Genomic DNA, 20,884 nt, shown 5'->3' on the forward strand with positions numbered 1-20,884 from the left:
CAGGTGTCTCTGGGGACATTTTCTGCTTTTTGTTAATGAACTTCTAAAACTACACCTCTGTGATCACTTTGTGTCTGAGTGACATTTTTAGAAAACCCTTCTGATGCTTTGGGAGGCTGAAGTGGGAGGGTGGTTTGAGGTCAGGAGTTTGAGACCAGCCTGGGCAACATAACAAGATCCCTGTTCTAAAATAATAATAATAACAAATTAAAATCAAAATATTAGCCATACTGGTGGAGCACACCTCTAGTCCTAACTACTCAGGAGGCTGAGATGGGAGGATCACTTGAGCCCAGCAGTTCCTGGTTGCAGTGAAGCCATGATCCTGCCACTGCACTGCAGACTGGGGGACACAGTCAGACTCTGCCTCTGAAATGAGAGAGAGAGAGAGAGAGAGAGAGGGAGAGAGAGAGAGAGAAACTTAGAAAGTTTCAGTACCTTTCTTGACCTGAAATGAGAGCATTTTTAATCTTTTGTCAGGAACTGGATCTGTGACATCCCAGCCTCTACACATCGGATGTCCAAGTCCATATTGTGCAAAATACGGTGTAGTCCCTGTGTAAGCTCTCCTTCAATTATTCCCTGGAGTCGGGCCTGGCTGGCTGGATTCATTCCTTTGGTGACTCCTTCCACAACAGTCCCCAGAGCCCTCGTGGATGGAGGTTGTGCTGAGAGCCAGGGCCTTGGAGATCATTCAAACTTCATTCCTTGTCCCCTGTGCCCAGAAGTTGCACTCCAGGCTCAGGGACAAGGGGACGAATAGGTATAGACCTTTGTGCTTTGGGGGCATGAGCTCCCACGGAGGACTGCCAGCTACTGTGATGTCCTTTGGCTCCAATATCACTCTGGTACAGAACTTTCTTCCTGCTCTGACTTAAGTAAAATCACTCCCCTCAGGCAGGGCCAGGGAGCCATCAGTCTTTGTGGCTTGTCACATTCCTTCCTGTGGCAGAAACTCTGTACGATGCCACGGGAGCTGTGCCGGTTTGGGCACATGACTTCCGTGAATGTTTCCCATACAGTGAGAGCTGGCAACTGGGAGGATGGTCACAGCCCAATGACTGCTGCCCCCTGCTTCCCCCCAACCCTCCAGCCCTGTAGATCCTCAGCATGGAACCAATGTTTCTTGACTTGTATCACCTGCCCAATGGCAATCTTCTGTGCCAGTGAGCTGGGTAGGTGAGAGCTGCCTAGTCTGCCCAGGTGTCCAGTCTGCCTGGGTTAGCTCTTCCACAATGCAAAGCTTTAGGAGATAGGAGACTCCATTCTTTGCTGGCTGCTCCACTCAATTCCTCCCTTTGGAGTGAGTGTAGGAGGTTTGAAAGATGCCACCCAAAGCCAAATTGATCTCCTGTGTAAGAACCTGGGGAAATGGAACTTGCCAATATAGACGTTGGCTGCTGTCACTCACCCAACATCAGTCTTTCACAACATGGGGAGCTGGGGAAGAGGAGAGCGGCCTATGTAGCTTTCAAGTCCACTTGGAAAAGGGATCTTACAACCTGGGACTGGGCAGGTGGGAGCTGCCCCATCTGCGATGCTACAGCCTTCCACGTTCTTACTGAGGGTTTTATGGAAAAAATGCTTCTCATCCACTGCTGATAAGAATGCAAACTGGCATGACTTTTCTGGAGGGAAATTTGGCAGTAGCCAACAAACCTACACCTGCATTTCACTTTGACCGAGCAACCCCACTACCATGTAGAAATACTTCCAATGACACAAAAGGAAATCAGCACAGTGTATTTAGAGCAGCCACATGTGTGAATGCAAAACGTGGGAAAATCCTAAGTGCCAAACATAGGATTTAGGGAAAATCCTAAGTGGAACTGGCTGTATCTGCTATGGCGCATTCATAAAGTGCAGTCAGGTGAGTGTAGACAAAGGATGAGGATGATTTCAAAGAAATCCTATGGAGCCATTCCAGGATAGACTGGAAACCTCAAAGGACAAAATGGTATTCATGTATGCCACACTTCATGAAAGAAAATGATGGGAGGAAAAATACACCAATCAGCTCATCTGTACGAAAGTAATACAGCCAGGAGAAATGAGACACTTACACGATTGGTACCTGGAGAACACACATGGACAAAGAGTGAGAATAGGAAGTGGTCACAGGGATGAGGAAGAAGTGCCTCTTAGATCCAGCATCATACTCCACACATCTGCAAAATAAATCATCAGAGTCAGCCAGGATTTGGGGAAAACCCCAAACAACAACAATTGAATCTCTATCTCTCATGAAAGAATAACATAGCTACAGTGATGGGGCAGGGAAGGAGGTGGTCTGTCTAAAAACTTTGCACAAGAGTATTTTGAAGGATAGCATATTGCTAAATGCAAAAAGACTAGTGGGAAAATACAGTCTAGCTAGCAAATGTCTCCCAGAGGTTCACGTGGATTCACGGTTCAGAAATTCCTCTGTAGGAATAAAAAAACTGAACCATCAAATGAGAAAAACAAAAAAACAAAAAGAAAAACAGCTGGGCACGGTGGCTCATGCCTGTAATCCCAGCACTTTGGGAGGCCGAGGTGGGTGGATCACGAGGTCAAGAGATCGAGACCATCCTGGTCAACATGGTGAAACCCTGTCTCTACTAAAAATACAAAAAATTAGCTGGGCATGGTGGTGCATGCCTGTAATCCCAGCTACTCAGGAGGAGGAGGCAGGAGAATTGCCTGAACCCAGGAGGCAGAGGTTACGGTGAGCCGAGAGCGCGCTATTGCATTCCAGCCTGGGTAACAAGAGCGAAACTCCGACTCAAAAAAAAAAAGGGGAAAAAAAAAAAAAGAAAAACAAAAAAACCCCTGAAACCCTGAACCATCCGTGGTAAAGCCTGAGGGCCAGGTTTCTCACTGTTGGAAAATGAAATGGAAAAATGAGATATTAGGATAGAATCTGTGGTGCTGGATGGTAATTGAGGGCATTTGTGTAAACTCGTGTATTTTAAAAATTATGTCCATTTAGTCTTAAGTGTATTAATAGATGTGTGTCCCTCTAAGGAGTTGATAGACTTAGGTATATTTTCTAGTTCTGTCCACTGGGGGGAGCTAGAAGCAACAGCAGAATCCTGTCCAGTACTCACTTTCCAACCACTCTCCTCTAATCAAGAGCCAGGTCTCATTGAAGAAGAACTTGATTTGAAAGCTGAGGGAAAAAATACAAGATGAACGCAAGACATCTTGTTATACAGGAGCAAAGAGGTGCTCACTAAAGGATGGAGCACGCTGGAAGGACACAGGAGCCAGTCTTAAGGAGCTCCCATTGGCCAGACCTGAAAGCATCTTAGCTAGAAAGTGCATATCAATAGTATGAAATTATTAGCCATACAATAAAGTAAGTATTGGCAAGTCTATACAGATACAAATAAATAACTGAATGAATAAACAAGTGTAGAAGAAGGGACCAGTTATACTTACGGAAGATTTCTAATTGATTAATGTAGAAAGAATGAGGGAAATAGAGAATCACGTTGAAGCAAGAAACCAGTGTTGCCGACAAGAATCCTTCAAGGTGGCTAAAATCTCTACACAGAATTCTGATAAGATGCAGGACATTGACATAACCTCAATGCACTGTCTCCAAAGTATGCCTTACCTATGAAAGTTAACAACACTAGCTGGGTGCAGTGACTTGTGCCTGTAAACCTAGCATTTTGAGAGGCCAAGGCAGGTGGATTACCTGAAGTCAGTAGTTCGAGACCAGCCTGTTCAACATGGTGAAACTCAATCTCCACTAAAAATGCAAAAAAAAAAAAAAAAAATTATCTGGGCAGGGTGGTGCATGCCTGTAATCCCAGCTACTTGGGAGGCTGAGGCAGGAGAATCACTTGAACCTAGGAGGCGGAGGTTACAGTGAGCGGAGAGTGCAACACTGCAGCCCAGCCTGTGCGACAGAGCCAGACTCCATCACAAACAAAAAGAAAGGAAGGAAGGGAGGGAGGGAGGGAGGGAGGGAGGGAGGGAGGGAGGGAGGAAGGAAGGAAGGAAGGAAGGAAGGAAGGAAGGAAGGAACAACACCAAAAAATAACATAATAACTTTCTCATAAGAAAACATGGCAGACACCGCATGAACTTTGTGGTCAAGTGAATATCACCTTACAAACGACAGAGCAACATCAGGTACCCTCAGATGTGACACACTGAGGAAAAAATCATCACATGTGTGGTGTCCTCTCCATTAAAAGCAAATTCTCAATTTGATCATGAGAAGACATCAGAAGAACACAAATTCGGAGACACTCAACAAAATACCTGACCAGTACTCTTCGGAATTTCCAGGGCATGAAAGACAAGGAAATAGTGAGAAACTGGCACAGATGGAAGCATCCAAGGGGCACCTGCCAATTAAATGCGGTGTGGGATCCTCAACTGGATCTCGCAACAGAAAAAAGAAAGTGATGGAAAAATTGGTGAGATTAAAATAAGGTCTGCAGTTCACTTGATAATCATATATCCATGGGAATGTCCTGGTTTCCACACTTGTAACTAAGGTGGTGCAAGATACTGACATTAGAAGCTGGCAGAAGGACAGATAGAACTTTTGTGCTTATTTTTTGCAGCTTTTCTGCCTAAATTTCTTTCAAAACAAAATATGAAATGAAAGATGGGCAATTGAGAACCATTAATGGATTGAAAAATAACACACTTGCATGCAAATGCAAATAATACCCTTTTCTGAAAAATATCATCTCTGCTTCAGGAAAGCATTATAAGAAAAAAGAGAAGTGATGATAATCTCCAAACCAAATAAACAAAGAAGGGACTGAGTGACCTTGTTGTACATTTTTGCAAAGTGAAGGACAGTTGGATTCTTCTGTTTCCTCCTGCATTCAACCTGTCTCAGATCTTGTTTGATTGAAATATAGAAAGATGGCAGGGCACAGTGGCTCACGCCTGTAATCCAAGTACTTTGGAGGCCAAGGCGGGCAGATCACCTGAGGTCAGGAGTTCAAGACCAGCCTGACCAACATGGTGAAACCCCGTCTTTAAAAAAAAAAAAAAAAATATATATATATATATATAGTATTTATCTATACATATCTATATAAATTTATCTATATAAATATATAGATATATATTTATATATCTCTATTAATATATATATATTTATTATCTATATAGATATCTATATATATATATTTATATATATATAAAGACAACCCAGCTTCACTCAAACATGTCTGTAGAAAAGGAAGCTTTGTTTGATTTCTCTTGGTCAGCTGCACAGGAAGGGGAGTGCTGAGTCCTATGGAAAGTGGGTTCCTCCAACCTACCCTGGCCACCACCACAGTTGCCACCTCAGCAGGATCTGGGTGACCTGTGCAATGCTGTTCTAAGCGACTCTCCCCTCCAGGGCTTCCAGCAAGGGGGCAAGAGGACCCACAGGTGTTGATCTCAAAGCTGTCATCCCCTGCACCACGTGCTGGGCACCAGAATCCTGCTCCCCTGTATCACCCCCTCTGCCAGGTGGGGACCCGATTTTGGACAGTGCACCGACAGCTCTTGCTAGGGTAGCGGTCCCTTCTTGTGGGGCCAGGAGGAGAAGGGACCGCTACCCTAGCAAGAAGCTCAGCCACCTCCAGCCGAACACCCTCAACCCTCAGCAAGAGAGTGGGGATCTCCAGGGGGCAGATCCGCAGCCTTTGCGCAGGGTGAGCTGGCTCCCTCTGAAATCTATTGCGCACGCCCCTGCCATTACCTACACATGCCTTGTCCGCGGGACCAGACCGCGCCGATCCGTTATACTTGCCCATTGCCCGCCCAATCGTCGCGCAGGTTTGAAAGATGCGCTCCCGGCAACAGGTGAAACTAAACTCTTATTGTTTGGCCGAGTTGGCAATTAGAGGAGAACCGTCGGAGCCCAGCTCTCAAGAGTTCGAGCATCTGACGGTTCCCCACTGCTCCCAGGGACAGTTACCTGGGGACGCTGTGCCCCTCACCCCTGCCAGTAGGGCTCAGTTTCCTGGAGCGCACTCACTCCATCCCCCAGTTCACTTTGCTTGTGAACAGAATGGCAGGCCATCCTGCAAGTATCCAGAGACTTAGCATCAGCGGTGTTTCCAAGCAACTCCACTAGGATATTCCGTGATACTGCAAGCCCTGTGTTTCTTCTTGGTGATCCTGCCTTCAATTTGGATGCACAGGTACCACAGCAAGCCAGTGCTGTGTGCTTGCAGTTCCAGAATGTCCTGCAGCTCAGCCAGTGCAATGAGCACAGGGACTCTCAGTGGGGCCCAGAAGCAGGGAGTCACCTGTTTGGGGCCCACAACACCCAGCTGTGTGTGCCCCAGACTCCTGTCCAGAGGAGATCATGTTGAGGACCCTCAGGGAGAGCGGGCAGGGATGCCTGAGCAGGACAAGGACCCCAGAGTCCAGGAGAATCCTGATGATGAGAAAAGGGGCTCCAAGGGCACCAGGGATGCATGGTCTGCATTTAGGCCCCTACGGAATAATGGAGACCCCTTGCCCTTAGTGCCCAGGCCTGGGCCTCTGCAGAGAGACCTCCACGCCCAGAGGTCGGAAGTCAGATATGACCTGAAATCTCAGCGCTCCTGGATGAACCCCTGACCCAAACAAAATCCCATCTCCAGCTCCTACAGTGCCATGGAGGCTTCCCATGGCTAAAGAGGAGGAGGAGGCCAGCATCATCCCACTGCCGGCTGCCCCTCAGTTCCTCAAAAAGAGTGAATGAGGGCAGCCTATGGGCTGTCTTTTGGGGTCACACCCAATGTGCAAAGGTGGCAGAGGCAGCACCAGGGCCAAAACCTCCAGGAACGACTTCCCCACATCGCAGACCTCTAAGCCCCATAGATGCAAGTTTCCCCTGCTGCCACGCAGGTGAGGGGAGCCTCTGATGCTGCTGCCTCCCTTACAGCTGGGATTCCGGGTCACTGCTGAAGACCTGGACCTGGAGAAGGAGACAGCGCTCTGGTGCATCAACAGTGCATTGCAGGGAGAGGCCACAGTCATCTGGGACTGTAGAGCCTCACGGCCTTACCAAGTTTTGTTCTCACCTACAGCAGGGATGACTCATCTTCCTCCTGAACTCCAGGACTCAGCATAAATTCCCAACACTAGAGACACAGGTCCCAGGACTGCCTGGGCCCAGTGGCCCTCCTAGCATCTGCTGCAGGGGCCGCCTCTATATCTGCTGTGTCTGGGAGGAAGCGCCACTCAGCAGGCCCCCTGTTCTCCTCAGATCCCCTTCCTGCCATCTCTTGCCACTCCTGGGCCTCAGCACCATTCACCTTGCTGCCCCCTGCCCCCTCCCCAGATCCAAGCACGGATTGCACCAGGAGAAGCCCAAGCCCTGCCTCTCCTGCTCCTGCAGCTGCTTCAGCAGCCCTTTCTCATTTCACTCAGCACCAGCAGAATGGAATCCCCGTCTCCAGGGTATGTGGATTTTCCTGTTTTCTCCACACAAAGCCCACATAGCCCTGACCCTAGTGCTCCTCTCTGTCACAGTCTGTGGATCACTGTATCTAAAGCCAGTTCCAGCCCTGCAACCAGCACATCTGCCAAACTAGCTCCCCAGCAACAACTGACTTGGAGGTCACCCCCATGGATACCAGCCCCGCTTCTCAGCTTCCCCTCCTGGGCCTCCTGCTGCCTCCAGTGAAAGCTTCTTTCCATCAATCCAGGCCCTTTTGATGCCCCACAGTGACAGCACAGCACAGCCAAGGACACCGCCGGCCTGGCTGAACTAAGGTTCTCCGGCTTGTCCTTCCCCATACCTTATCATAAAGCTTCTTATTTACATTATTTTCATGTGTCTGTGTCCTGTGGACCTAGGGGGAGAAAGTCTTGGTTTGTGTGAATTTTGATGTGTGAGGTCTGAACTAATTGCTGAGTCTCCACTGGCCCAGTCAATGGAGTGTAGTCAGTAGCACAACTTGATGGCTACAATGATGGACAGCAATTTAAAAAGTGCTCAGTGTTTACGGGATGGTGGCTCAGGATCAAGCAGGCGCCAGGGAGGGATAGTCTGGGAAACTCATTCTGCCTCTTGAAACTTCTGCTGCTCCCACACCTACATACACATCTCACCCAGAGAGGATGGGCCTGGCATGGAAGCTCCTGGGCCAGGGGGAAGGAGAAATGAAAATTCACTTCTGCTCTGTCACCAAAGGAAACATTAATTGTAGTATGTCACTTATTCCTGAGCAGCGTATGGCATCTTGCTTTGAGAAAAGGAGGATTCCTTGAGTATATGTTGGAAATAGATGCTCGGTGCCGCAAAGAAAACTCGCACTGAGACAAAGGATCTTTCAGCAATGCAATTTTGACTCCCTGGACTGCAGAAAGGGTACCCTTGCTAGCCATTTTCATACATTTAATCTCCAGGAACACCTCCACTGTCATGCTGTCAGAGGGAAGATAAGAGAAAAATACCCTAGTGCCTCCAGCAGGGGGAGAAAAAGAGTAACCATTCTGAAATAGGCCCGGAGTATTCCAGTCTGCTTACTCACTCGAAAATGAGAGCTGAGTTATCAGGATGCAAAGGCTTAAGAATGACACCATGGACTTTGAGGACTCAGGAGGAAAGGGTGGAAATGGGGTGAGAGACAAAAGACTACAAATTGGGTTCAGTGTATACTACTCAGGGGATGTGTGTACCAAAATGTCAAATCACTGTGAAAGAACTTACTCATGTAACCAAATACCACCTGCTGCCCCAGAAACCTTGAAAATAAAAAAGTGTTTTTTAAAGCATAAAAGATAAAACTGCCCTCAAGGAAAACTATTTTTGCAGAACATTGCCAGCCTGGGAAAGGGAAATGCCAAACCTCTATCCTTTCAATCTCAGCAAAGAGGGGAAAACTGAGAGGCACTTCTGGAGGGCACAGCACAGGGCCTCAGACTCCCTGGAAGCCTTGTCACAGGACTAGAGAACACTTCCCTCCCTCCATACCACACCACACCACTCCATCCTCAGGACATCTGTATACTACAGGGAGTGCAACAGAAGTAACTGCCAGTCTCAGACCTTGTGATGAAGTAGTCTCTACTGAACCTCCAAAAACAACAGGGAAGACAAAACATGGCCAAGCGTGTTAGCTCACGCCTGTAATCCTAGCACTTTGGGAGGCCAAAGTGGGTGGATCACCTGAGGTCAGGAGTTCAAGACCAGCCTGGCCAACATGGTGAAACCCCATCTCTACTAAAAGTACAAAAAATTAGCTGGGCATGGTGTCGGGCGCCTGTAGTCCCAGATACTAGGGAGGTTTAGGCAGGAGAATCGCCTGAACCTGGGAGGCAGAGGTTGCAGTGAACCGAGATCGTGCCAGTGTACTCCAGCCTGGGCGACAGAGAGAGACACTGTCTCAAAAAATAAATAAATAAAAAAGATATCAGAATCCCTTTTAGCTTCTGACACCTCCAGTGACAATATGAGTACAGCCTAACTCCTCCAGATTCCCATAAAATCTCCCATTAAGAGCCTATCTGGGCTGGGCACGGTGGCTCACACTTGTAATCCCAGCACTTTGGGAGGCTGAGGTGGGGGGATCACAGGGTGAGGAGTTCGAGACCAACCTGACCAACAGTGAAACCCAGTCTCTACTAAAAATACAAAAAATTAGCTGGGCATGCTGGTGGGCGCCCATAATCCCAGCTACGCAGGAGGATGAGGCGAGAGAATTGCTTAAACCCGGAAGGCAGAGGTTGCAGTGAGCCGAGATTGGGCCATTGCACTCCAGTCTGGGTGACAAGAATGAAACTCCATCACAAAAAAAAAAAAAAAGAAAGAAACAAATACATGTCTTTTGCAAGGACATGAATGAAGCTAGAAGTCGTAATTCTCAGCAAACTAACGCAGGAACAGAAAACTAAACACTGCCTATTTTCACTTATAAGTGGGAGCTGAACGATGAAAACACATGGACACGTTTCGGGGAAACAACACACACTGGGGCTTGTCGAGGGGAGAGACTGGGGGGAGGGAAAGCATCAGGAAAGACAGCTAATGGATGCTGGGCTAGATACCTAAGTGATGGGTTGGTCGGTGCAGCAAACCACCATGGTACACGTTTATGTATGTGAAGAACCTGCACATCCTGCACACACACCCTGGAACTTAAAAGTTGAAGAAAAAAAATCAAAACAAAACATAGTTTCCTTTAATTCTCTGAATATGGTTCTCATAACTAGGCAGCCTGGATCTGAATCCTGATTTCATCATTCACTAGCTGTGTCTTTGCATCCCAGATTTCTCATCTACAAAATGGGTGCTGTTATGGGTTGCTGGCTATTCTGGTTTTTTGTTTTTGTTTTTTTGAGACAAAGTTTCGCTCTTGTTGCCCAGGCTGGAGTGCAATGGCGTGATCTCAGGTTCTTGTAACCTCTGCCTCCCGGGTTCCAGCGATTCTCCTGTCTCGGCCCGCTGAGTACCTGGGATTAAAGGGGTGCACCACCATGCCTGTGAATTTGGTGTTTTTAGTAGAGACGGGGTTTCACAAATGTATTGTCTGTTCGGAAATAAATGGGCTGGGTGTGGTGGCTCTCACCTGTGATTCCAGCACTTTGGGAGGCCGAGACTGGAGGATCACTGGAGGTCAGGAATTTGAGACCAGCCTGGCCAACATGGTGAAACTCTGTCTCTGCCAAACATATAAAAATTAGCTGGGCAAGGTAGCAGGCACCTGTAATCCCAGCTGCTCGGGAGGCTGAGGCACGAGATTCCCTTAAACTCAGGAGGCAGAGGTTGTAGTGAGCCAAGTTCAAGCCACTGGACTCCAGCCTGGGCAATAGAGCAAGACTCAGTCTCAAAAAAATAAAAAATAAAAATAATGTTAAGACAAAAATCATAAGGAAATTACATAAACAACTTTATGCCAGCTATTTGTAAAAATATCAAAACAGACCATTTTTTTAAAAAATACACTTCAGTCTGGGTGGGGTGGCTCACACCTATAATCCCAGCTGTTTGGGAGGCCAAGGCGGGTGGATCACCTGAGGACAGGAGTTCGAGTCCAGCCTGGCCAGCATGGTAAAACGCCAACTCTACTGAAAACACAAAAATTAGCCAGGCCTGGAGACCCATGCCTGTAATCCCAGCTACTCAGGAGGCTGAGATGGGAAAATCACTTGAACCTGGGAGGCAGAGGTTGCAGAAAGCCGAGATCAAGTGACTGCAATCTACCCTGGGCAACAGAGAAACTCTGTTTCAAAAGAAAAATATAACTTCATAAAAATGAACTAGGAAGAAACAGAAAAGTTAACATCCAGAACCATTAAAGAAATTGAGACTGGGCGTGGTGGCTCATGCCTGTAATCTCAGCACTTTGGGAGGCGGAGGCGGGTGGATCACCTGAAGTCGGGAGTTCGAGACCAGCTTGACCAACACGGAGAAACCCCGTCTCTACTAAAAATACAAAATTAGCCAGGCGTGGTGGCACATGCCTGTAATCCCAGCTTCTCAGGAGGTTGAGGCAGGAGAATTGCTCCAACCCTGGAGACAGAAATTGCAGTGAGCCGAGATCCTGCCATTGCATTCCGGTGTGGGTAACAAGAGCAAAACTCCGTCTCAAAAAAAAAAAAAAAAAGAAGAAGAAGAAGAAAAGTTGAATGTTTATTTTAAAATCATCTGTCCCCCATCCCCTCAAAAATCTCACAAAAAACAAAACCAAAGAAAAACACCTGGTCCAGATGATTTTATAGACAAGTCCAGCAAACATTGCAAAGAACAAAGAGTCTTTATCTTCCACATAATTTTTTGTTTTTTTTGAGATGAAGTCTCTCTGTAGCCCAGGCTGGAGTGAAGTGGCATGATCTCAGCTCACCATAACCTCTGCCTCCCAGGTTCAAGTGATTCTCCTGGGATTACAGGTGCACGCCACTGCACCAGTCTAATTTTTTGTAATTTTAGTAGAGACAGGGTTTCACCATGTTGGCCAGGTTGGTCTTGAACTCCCGACCTCAGGTAATCGCCTGTCTCGGCCTCCCAAAGTGCTAAGAATTACGGGTGTGAGCCACCGCGCCCGGCCTACATAATCTTTCAGAAAAAGAAGCAAATGGAATTCTCCCCAACTCATTGTGAATTTAGTATAAGCTTAATACCAAACCGGACATGAATAGTACAAGGAGGCAAAAGTATAGACTAACTAATTATGGACAAATATGCAGAAATGCTAAATAAAGTATCAGCAAATAATCCAGCAACGTATTAAACATGTATAACAACCAAGTTATGGTTTTCCTAGGAAACTAAAGTGATGTAATAAAAAACTATTAAAGTAGCACAAACTATCAAAGGAAAAAACCTGTATGATCATTGCAACCTGTTCATTTGCCACATAATAGAATTTCTTTAGTATTATATATACATAGGTTGCTCGCTTATTTTTTTGTCTGTGTTCCCTTATGTATCGAGAGCGGCAGGAGGCAGGGCTTTGTGTTTTTCTCACCACTGTCTGGCTCATGCCTAGCACCGTCTTTGGCACACTGTAAACACGCTTAGGACAGTCTTTGGGACTAGCGCACTCTAAGCAACATTACGCAGGGCCCAATGGGGCCTCTAAAGGGACCCGCCTTGCTAGGCTCCGGCACAAGTCATGACGCGTGCGCATTGGCTGCCCAGTTTTTTGTTTTTGTTGTTTTTTTTTTTTTTCCTTGGCCAGGCAAGTGGTAGGGCGCCTGCGCGACACAGTGTCGGAGCGACGCGAACTAGAGAGGTGGGGCTGCGGCGCCTGCGCCATGCGGAAATGTGGGCGGGGTCCGCACGGCACCTGCGCAGGCGGCCGCAAGCCTGCAGGGCGCGAAGGGGCGGGCCAAGGGCGGGGACCGAGAGGGAGGCTAGGCGGTCCTAGGAAGCGTCTCCGAGGGGTTGGGTGCTATCCTGAGGCCGGACTCAACGGGTCCCGGCTGAGCCACTGGGTGAGCTCCGCCCGGCCCCAGCCACGAGCCTGCGAGGGAGCGATGCGGCGCCGCGCGGTAAGAGCCAGGGCCGCGTTCCCGCTGTGTTCGCCCGCGGGTCAGTTTATCGCCGCAGAGGCGCCCGCGCGGCCGGGCCCAGGCGTCCCCGCAGACCCCGGCAGGCCCCGCGCCTGCGCCGTCCCCCTCCTGGGCCCCTCCAGTCTGTCCCGCGCCTGCGCCTGCGCCTTCCCCTTCCCGCGCCGTCCCGATTCCGAGCTCCGAGGCTCTTGGGATAACCCGCAGACTTTGCCGCGGAGAGCCGCGGGCCTCCGTCCGTTGGTGCCGGGGTTGAGCTGGTTCTGGGACCCCGCCTGCGGCTCCTCGGTGTGTGGACTGGCTGGGTGCGACCCTCGTGCTAGCCTTTCCGGCGCTCCGGGACAGGCTGGGGCTGCTGCCCCATCGTCCCGGTTCCCTGTCTCGTGCTGGGACAGCATTGCTCCGTGGCCCCGAGGGCGCAGCGCGGGGAGCGGAGGCCACGAGCGGCGGCTCCAGGGCCTGCTGCGGGTGCTGCTTCTGCCGGGGCCGGCGCCCCAGGCCGACGGAACGTCTTTTCTTCTTGAGACCTGGCTCATTGCGTCAGGTTGGATGTGAATAATCTGGTGCTTTGCTGAGGAAATTTTGTATTTCCAGGAACTTGGTAATTGTATCAGCTTAAGTAGTTAAATCTACGACATCATAGTCATGGCAAGTTGGGCAAGCTGCCCTGGAGATGACGAAAAGAAATCGGTTTCCAGTAGTTTTACCCCATTTACAGAACACGCAGAAATTCTGTGATCATTCAAATGCAGGGACTTGATTTGTTGATGTCCTTGATCATTTGTCTGGAGTACGGGAAGGGCCAGGAAAAGATTCTCGTGACTGCTGCCCAGGTGATTACAGGGGACAGTGTTTTCTTTTGTCAAAAGAGCCTTTTAAGCCATTGATAATACTTCCCAAGTTTATAACAGATACAAGCCTTTAAAAAATGACATTTGCTGTCACCCAGTAGGGCACATCTTGAGATGAAATCAGAGCCGTAGGCTTTGTGGAGAAGAGCAGTCATTTCTCGTGGCTTGTGGGGGAGGGGGGGGCGACTGCAGTTTTACGAATGTAGGTGATACCAAAGGGAGTATAGTAGTTTTTTAGTAATTAAAAACCAGGCCAGGTGCAGTGGCTCGCGCCTGTAATCCCAGCACTTTGGGAGGCCGAGACCAGCGGATCACCTGAGATCAGGAGTTCGAGACCAGCCAATACAAAAATTGGGTGGGCGTAGTGTCACCCGCATGTAATCTCAGCTGCTCAGGAGGCTGAGGCAAGAGAATCGCTTGAACACGGGAGGCGGAGGTTGCAGTGAACCGAGATTGTGCCACTGCACTCCACTTCAGCCTGGGTGACAACATTCTCCCTCTCAGAAAAAAAAAAAAACCCAAAACAACAAAAAAACCAGACATAACAAGGCTGAGTGCAGTGGCTCACGCCTGTAATCTCAGCACTTTGCCGAGGGGAGTGGATCACCTGAGGTCGGGAGTTCGAGACCAGCCTGGCCAACATTGTGAAACCCCATCTTTATTACAAATAAAAAATCAGCCGGGTGTGGTGGTGCACTTGTGATGCCAGCGGCTCGGGAGGCTGAGGAAGGAGAATTGCTTGAACCAGGGAGGCGGAGGTTTCAGTGAACGGAGATCCAGCCACTACACTCCAGCTTGGGGGACGAACCGGACCATGTTTCCAAAAAAAGAAAACCAGGCCTAACAATATAAATATGTTGTAAAATAACCAAACCATTATATAGTGGAAGGAGAAGTAGAGTATTGTTCTGGGTAAAATTGTTTCTATAAATAAATGGCTGATCCAGTATTTTTTCCTCCATAAAAACATCTTTTCCCCTTTGATTTAGTGTACACCATGCAGAGTTGCTGAGCAGACTCAGTGACTTTTTTTTTTTTTTTTTTTTTTGAGACAGAGTCTCACTTTGTCGCCAGGCGCCAGGCTGGAGTGCAGTGGCACAATCTCGGCTCACTGCAACCTCCGCCTCCCAGGTTCAAGCAATTCTCCTGCCTCAGCCTCCCAAGTTGAGACTACAGGCGCACGCTACCACGCCCAGCTAATTTTTGTATTTTTAGTAGAGACGGGATTTCACCATGTTGACCAGGATGGTCTCGATCTCTTGACCTCGTGATCCACCCACCTCGGCCTCCCAACGTGCTGGGATTACAGGCTTGAGCCACCGCGCCAGGCCTCAGTGACTTTTTAGATAGGTGGAGAGTGTTTCATAATGGTTGCAGGTGTGTAGGGGTGTTCTTGACATTTTCAATAAGAAAGTGAATGCTGTGCCATAGGAAAGCTTTATCACTGGTGCACTTTGGTAGCAGACCAAATATGTGTCAAGTACAGTATCTAGTGAGTGGAGAATAACTGTAATAATTACAATTATAGTTAAAGTGAAGTTTGTATCAAAATTTCGGTTTCAAACATGAACTTTTGGAGGTGTATCTGCAGTGTGTCCTCTTCAGATGTGATTTCTCTGAAGCAGTGGTTCTCTATAACTGACTTGACACAATACATCTGATGTTTTGAATGACTTAAGTGATAATATCAAAATTGCTATCATATACAGATGTAAATCACTTGACTAACCCGTGGTATTACACAAACTGCTGAGCTCATTCAGTAAGGGAACAGTAAGGGACTGGCTGTCAGGAGGCTGGAGAAATGTTCTTGGCCTTACGGCTTTGGGCAAGTCAGCTTTGCTTTCTGAACCTTCATTTCCCCACCTGTGAAGTTTGGAGGGATGGAAGGAAGCTTGAGGTGCTAATGTTAACATTCAGCAGGTCCTGGCCTGTAGAGTCTTCTTCAGCTGCGGGTCGAACTGCGTCTTCTCTTTTTTTTTTTAATAATTAAATTTTAAACATTTCATGCATCTCCAATCATCATGTTTTATCTGTCCTCCAAAGGAGGAACAGGTAAGGATTATCCCACCTAACGATGGAACTGCGTCTTCTCACCAGTTCAATGACACTGTTTTGCAGTCCCTCTTCAAAGATGGGAGTGGGGAGGGTTGGTGACTTTGTAGTTGGTGAGAATGAATCGGAGACACTGTGATCAGTCCTCTAGAATGGAGTATTGTGTGGGCTTTAGCATAAAAAGAAGGAAAGGACCATATTAGGAGTCTTTTCCTACAATTAAATTTATCCGATTAAAGGACTATCCTTTCTAAAAAAAAAAAAAAGTCCTGCTTTCTTGATGTTAAAGCATCTTTTATGAAACGATGATAATAGTAAATGGTGATATATGGTGATTGTAAGTAGCAAATAAATACAGGGTTAATTATTTTATTGTGATTTTTAAAAATAAAGAGAGCCGAGAATCTGGTGTTTTGCTGCTGTTGTTAGGGAGTTTAGGAAAAAGTTCCTGGGGCTTTTGCTGTTAAGATTCAAATATAGATTATTTCTTTTTTTTTTTTTTTTTTTTTTTTTTTTTTTTTTTTTTTTTTGACGGAGTTTCGCTCTTGATACTCAGGCTGGAGTGCAATGGCGCGATCTCGGCTCACCGCAACCTCCGCCTCCTGGGTTCAGGCAATTCTCCTGCCTCAGCCTCCTGAGTAGCTGGGATTACAGGCACGCGCCACCGTGCCCAGCTAATTTTTTGTATTAGTAGAGACGGGGTTTTCACCATGTCGACCAGGATGGTCTCGATCTCTTGACCTCGTGATCCACCCGCCTCGGCCTCCCAAAGTGCTGGGATTACAGGCTTGAGCCACCGCGCCCGGCCAGATTATTTCTTAAGAGTAAATACGAGTTTACTTTGAGGTCGTTTGTCACAGTCTACTGAGAAATCCACTGAGAAAGCTGTTACATTTGCCTGGCATTAAAGATGTTCCTATTCTGACCATTGTTAAATCTTTTCTTATTGGATATAAAATGTCAGGAGATTTTCTTTGTGTGTGTGACGGAGTTTTGCCCTTGTTTTGCCCAGGCTGGAGTGCAGTGGCACGATCTCAGCTCACTGCAACCTCCGCCTTCCGGGTTCAAGTGATTCTCCTGCCACAGCCTTCTTAGTAGCTGGGATTACAGGTATACACTACCACCCCTAGCTAATTTTGTATTTTTAGTAGAGATGGAGGTTTCTCCATGTTGGTTACGGTCGTCTCGAACTCCTGACCTCAGATGATGCGCCTGCCTTGGCCTCCCAAAGTGCTGGGATTACAGGCATGAGCCACTGCGCCCCGCCCCAGGAGATTTTTTTTTGTGCTGTGGTGTGCCAACAAAGTAAGCCTAGGCAGGGAAATTCCTCCTAGTGGTTGGAATTGTTAGTATTGAATAGACTAGCTGCAAGGTAAAGAACCCCCCTGGGGTTCTCTTATTAGCTCAAATCTTTTAACACTGTGACCACAGTCTTTTTCTGTGAAACAACATGACCATTAAGAAAGTAGGCTTAAACAATGTATTTTGGGTATGTTGAGGGGGAAGGACAGTTATGATCTGTTCCAGAGCGAACATAACAGATGATCTCTGGTTCTGTGAAGACTTAAAAATTTATAATGCTCTGCTGTTAATCTCAGATTTAGAATTATTGTGACATACTCTTAAAAAACTGCAGTGTATCAAAAGATACATTTTTAAAGCATCTTGAAATGAAATTAATGATGTAATATCTACTTTCTTCATAATAGCAATTTTTTTTTTTTTTTGAGATGGAGTCCCGCTCTGTCTTCCAGGCTGGAATGCAGTGGCGCAATCTTGGCTAACTGCACCCTTCGCCTCCTGGGTTCAAGTGATTCTTCTGCCTCAGCCTCTCAAGTAGCTGGGACTACAGGCGCGAGCTACCACACCCAGCTAGTTTTTTGTATTCTTAGTAGAGATGGGGTTTTACTGTGTTAGCCAGGATGGTCTTGATCTCCTGACCTCATGATCCACTCAGCTCAGCCTCCCAAAATGCTGGGTTTACAGGCATGAGCCACTGTGCCTGGCCCACAATAGTAATTTTTACATTCTGAAGACTGACAGCTCTCAGCCACTTCTGAGTTCTGTTTTCAAAGGATGATTTGGTAATTCCATAAATGAAATTTTTAAAGAAGAGAGAAGAGAGTGAAATTTTTTTTCTGTTTCTTTTCTATATACCTTATAGAGTTTTATTTATTTTTATTTTTATTATTTTTTATTTTTGAGACAGAGTCTTGCTCTGTCCCCCAGGCTGGAGTGCAGTGGTGCAATCTCGGCTCACTGTAACCTCTACCTCCCGGTTCCAGCGATTCTTCTGCCTCAGCCTCCCGAGTAGCTGGGACTACAGGCATGCGCCACCATGCCCGGCTAATTTTTGTATACATATATATATATATATATATTTTTTTTTTTTTTTTTAGTAGAGATGGGGTTTCACCATGTTGACTAGGCTGGTCTTGAACTTCTGACCTCTTCAGATGTGATTTCTCTGAAGCAGTGGTTCCCTATAACTGACTTGACACAATATGTCTGATATTTTGAATGACTTAAGTGATAGTATCAAAATTGCTATCATATACAGATTTAAATCACAGGACTAAACTGTGTTTATGCAAATTGCTCAGCTCAGTAAGGGAACAATAAGGGACAGGCTGGAGCCTCCTGACAGCCTGTCCCTTATTGTACAGTGGGATCCACCCACCTTGGCCTCCCAAAGTGCTGGAATTACAGGCATGAGCCACTACACCTGGCCGAGAGTGAGTATTTTTAAGAATGTTTTTCCTGATCTTTTCCAATATCTTCATTGTGGTTTTGTCCTTTATTTTTGGTTAAATCCAGAGGTTTACTCCTGCCTATATCTTTCCAAAGTGTTAATCTGTTCACAGTCACTCTCCCATTTAAACCCTTCAACAGCCCCACTGCATTTGTAATAATGTCTCCTTTGCTTGGCATCCAGAACACTTCAGTACTGGTCTTTGACCCCTGTTTTCCCTGAACAGCTCTTGGCTCCTTGAAATCTCGCCAGTCTCCTTGTCTCCCTCTGATGGAATGTCCTCTCTCACTTCATCTAATCATCACCTTCAAAACTCAGCTCATTTTCTTATTTCCTAGCCCTTTTCATGTCCCTTGTTTTCCTCTGATTAAATTAATGTTCCAAACTCAAAAGAAAACTCAGCTCAGGTATTACCTTGCCTGGAAGGCTTTCCTAATCCTCCTGTCTCCTGCAGACTTGTCTGGCACCCTGTACATTTGGGATTTGGCACACTATGTCTCATCTGTGACCCCCACTAGACGATGAGACTTTAAGTATGTGGCTTGACGGAAAGTTGTTGAAATCTGCTGGGGTGCTGGTACAGTGCTGGGCATGGCAGTGTTACAAAGGAAGTGAGCCACTTAGTCCTTGCCCTTAGGAGCTTTTATTCCAGTTGCACTTGACCCTGCCAGGTGTGAGTCACCTCCCAGTAGTGCATACCAACTTTCAAAGTCTGTTTAATTGTATCTTAGTGTCTAATTCCAATCTTATTTCTTGAAGGAAGGCACTCTGTCTCTAATGTGTTATTTTAGCACCCAGAGACCACGTAGACATCATTTTTGTCCGAAACTCTGGAAGGAATGTACATTTGGCACAGATTACTTCCCTTTTTCTCTTGTACACCTTTCACCTTTTTTTTTTTTTTTTTAAGTTTGATGTGTTTGAACAGTAAGGGTTTAAGAGATTAAGATTAAATTTCAACTTTGTCTATTGTGCTTATAGCCTAGGGAAAACAAAAAGTTAAAGAGGAAAAATACATTGCCTCTAAAAAAAAGATTCTTTTTTTATTAAGCTTTTTTTTATTTTTAATTGTTTTTAGAGACTGGGTCTCATCCTATCATCCAGGCTGGAGGACAGTGATGATCACAGCTCAGTGTAGCATTGAACTCCTGGTCTCCAGGGATCCTCCTGCCTTAGCCTTCTCACTATCTGGGACTGCAGGCATATGCCAGCACACCTGGGTAATTTTTCAAAATTTTTTTGTAGAGACACAGTCTTGCTATCTTGCCCAGGCTAGTGTGGAACTCCTGGGTTCAAGCAAACCTCCTACCTCGGCTTCCCTAAGTGTTGGATTATAGGTGTTGAGCCATTGTGCCCAACCTAAACTTTTTTTTTTTTTCAAATGCTGAGCTGTACACAAAAGAAAGTAAAGGTCCTGGTCAAGCCTAGGAAAGAGGTATGCAAAGAAACTGGTAGCAGGCTGGATGTGATGGCTCATACCTGTGATTTCAGGGCTTTGGGAGGTGAAGAGGAGAGGATTGCTTAAGGCCAAGAGTTCGAGACCAGCCTGGGCAACATAGCGAGAACCCTGTCTCTACAAATAAAAATTTTAAAATTAGCCAGGTATGGTGGTGTGCACCTGTGGTCTCAGCTATTTGAGAAGCTGAGGCAGGAGGATCTCTTTATCCCTGGGGTTTGAGGCTGCAGTGAGCCAGGATCACGGGAGAGCCCAGCTCTCCAGCCTGGGCTGTGAAGGGAGAGTCTGTCTCTAAAGAAAAACATGCTCGTGGCAATGTCAAGATTTGTCAAGAAATAGCCATTACATTGGGCCCAGTGGTGCGCACCTGTAGTCCAGCTATTCAGGAGGCGGAAGTGGGAGAATCTGTTGAGCCTAGGAGTTTGAGTCAGTTTGGGTTGGATTGTAAGACCTCAATCTATAAAAATATAGGCCAATAAGATTTTTTTTAATTAAAAAAAGAAAAAGATATACCTGCTAAAATTTAAAGCTCTTTTATTCTTCCTCTCTCCCTTCTAGTGTTCTTGGGGAAAATCCTGACTAAGCCATTTTCCAATGGCACCTCTTCCACCATGAATTCCTGAGGCAGTCTGATGGGGCTACTTTATTTTAGAACAATCACAATGAGACCTTTTTCTCTCCTTAATATATTATTTTGCTTATAAAACACTAGTGTCTCCTTATCATGCTTTGGTTCTACCCCACTGGACCCAAGAATTCTTGCCCAGGAGCAATTGAATTTTCTTCTTGCATGCTTTTTAAAACTTTGGTGGGGTA

At 46.7% G+C, this 20,884-nt stretch overlaps 1 protein-coding gene, 1 non-coding gene and 1 pseudogene across 4 annotated transcripts in view; 1 reads left to right on the forward strand and 2 right to left on the reverse strand.

Annotated features, from left to right (window-relative positions):
* Positions 1–8,697: 8,697 nt before the first annotated feature.
* LOC135273048 (U6atac minor spliceosomal RNA) lies at positions 8,698–8,813 on the reverse strand (annotated as a pseudogene).
* A 3,973-nt stretch (positions 8,814–12,786) lies between these two features.
* The window catches only part of SPECC1L (sperm antigen with calponin homology and coiled-coil domains 1 like), a 150,251-nt gene continuing 142,153 nt past the window's right edge, over positions 12,787–20,884 (forward strand). Inside the window, exon 1 of one of the 3 annotated variants that reach the window (XM_012454163.3) lies at positions 12,787–12,936. The gene's annotated coding sequence lies outside the window, so the exon portion shown is untranslated. Of the gene's footprint in view, positions 12,937–13,580; positions 13,788–20,884 lie in introns of those variants that run through there. The other 2 variants (XM_064371888.1, XM_064371889.1) reach the window with 2 other exon arrangements.
* On the reverse strand, positions 15,750–15,883 carry LOC135273052 (U8 small nucleolar RNA). The gene has a single exon (XR_010340935.1). It is a non-coding gene; the product is annotated as a U8 small nucleolar RNA (small nucleolar RNA).

Source organism: Aotus nancymaae, unplaced genomic scaffold (assembly GCF_030222135.1).
Source record: "Aotus nancymaae isolate 86718 unplaced genomic scaffold, 86718_ANA_hifiasm-v0.15.2.pri h1tg000210l, whole genome shotgun sequence".
Classification (NCBI taxonomy): Eukaryota; Metazoa; Chordata; class Mammalia; order Primates; family Aotidae; genus Aotus; species Aotus nancymaae.